Source organism: Anneissia japonica, unplaced genomic scaffold (assembly GCF_011630105.1).
Source record: "Anneissia japonica isolate Jap-2015-1 unplaced genomic scaffold, ASM1163010v1 scaffold410_len604442_cov124, whole genome shotgun sequence".
NCBI lineage: Eukaryota > Metazoa > Echinodermata > Crinoidea > Comatulida > Comatulidae > Anneissia > Anneissia japonica.
Genome location: NW_022741567.1, coordinates 442,795 through 444,823, shown reverse-complemented (window position 1 = coordinate 444,823; position 2,029 = coordinate 442,795).

The window sequence follows — 2,029 nt, the reverse complement described above, 5'->3', positions numbered from 1 at the left end:
ATATATATATATATATATATACATATATATACATATACATATATATATATTTATTTTATATATATATATACATACATATAATATAATAATATATTTGTATGTGTCAAGGGGGTAATTTCAATACATATTTAAAATATTTCTCCCTGCCTATACCGACCGATCAACCACACTTTTTTCCATGGCCTCAGACCTTGTGACATCTAGAGCCCTTAGAGTATTATATAAAAGTTGCAGCATATTAACATAAGGTGTCTACGTATATACACGCGTATAAGGCGAATCTCTTGACAACCCCGATTTTGATTTTTGAACGATTTTTTATGCCGGGCGTATAAGACGACCCCCTTACTTAACACTGGCTTAACCGTGGAAATTCATAATAATTGCTGCTCTTTATGGTCTTCATACGGCACTGGAACTAGCTAAGTAAAACCGTAGCCAAGTAGGGTTAATCTCAAAATAATACCATTATATGATCTTTTAAATGTTCATAAAAATCATATTTTTCAATATTTAAAATTACGTTAATTTATACTAACATTTAGTAGCTTGCAGTAGTAAAGACGCATATTACCAACGATCCGCACATAAGAGGAAAAGTTACATGGAGTTTCAAAAATCTATATTTATATGTAGCGCGTATAAGATGACCCGCTGTTTTTCGATCGTGATTTGCTACTTTAAGCCTCATCTTATACGCGAGTGTATACGTTACTAATATGTATATGTACAAACTTTCTATTTCGATCTACAGTAATATCTTCAACATGTCACAAATATATCATTGCTGAAATAAATGTACAGTAATTAGTAAGGCCCTATAAACTAATCGCCTTACTTCACTTATCTTACTTAAACATATACTGCCGTGATTCAGAAGAACGCATTATAAGCCAAAATCACAGTTTTAAGCTATTGAGCAAAACGCGTTTCTTGTTAGCCTTTTCTTATGGAAATGAGTACTATTGCCTTTTTGTGTAAATGTATTTACAATACAACAGAAAAACATATTAAAGTGCTTTTTTGATGATTTTTGTTTATACAACCTAGTCAAAATGGGCATAATGCGCTTTTCCAAATTAAAACAAAAAAAATGAAGCATGAAAAATCTGATAGTACGCATTATATTCAGTTTTGCCAGTGGAATGCATGCGTTTGATTTCAGGTCTAATGAAAAAGAACAAGTTAAAGTGAATTTCACCAGGGCTTTAGTGCTTTAAATTCCATTATTATGTCTAAATAACGAAAATTAGAACAAGGGTATTTTTTTTAAATATTATTTACCAATATTATCGCATTCAATCTCATAAAAGATTTATGAGAGATGTTTTACCTGATTTAGTAAGCTTGTACTGCCCCTAAAATATAGTATGGAACACTGTAAAATCTATATATGAATTCCACTAACGCCCTTATGTAAGTTCACCTACTGTATCTCCTCTGAAACCGATGGAAGGAATGTGCTCATATCTCAAACACTAGTGTTTCTATATGTCACGATCACATTCCGCTACTTTTCTAGGCTTGATATTGGATATAACATCGAAAAAACAACAAACACCACTGAAAATCAGTACCTGTTTCGCCATGTTTCGCGAGTTGTTTAAGTCACTTAAATACAGTACCCCGTCTATTCTTTACTGCAGTGCTCATGTCTAAAAAATCGCGGCAGGCCGTAAAAAAAAACAGTTTTGTTTTGCAGCTTCATTACGTCACCGCGCAGTGCTTCTCTCATCACACGGCAATAAAATGAGTGAGTAGCATGTTCCCTTCCCATACCACTTTCGGGTACCCACTGCATTAAGCTCAAACATCAGCAATAAATAGCATGTTTTAGAAATCGATCAGGTAATAAAGATACACCTCGGCACAAGCCATAGTATAAGCTCGGCCTAATAATACTGGGCTAGCCTAACCCTACAGGCCTAGCCTATTATGAGAGATAGACCTAGGTTCGGGTTTAGTTTAGTTAGCTGGCCTTACCCCCCCTCTCTCTCTCTCTCTCTCTCTCTCTCTCTCTCTCTCTCTC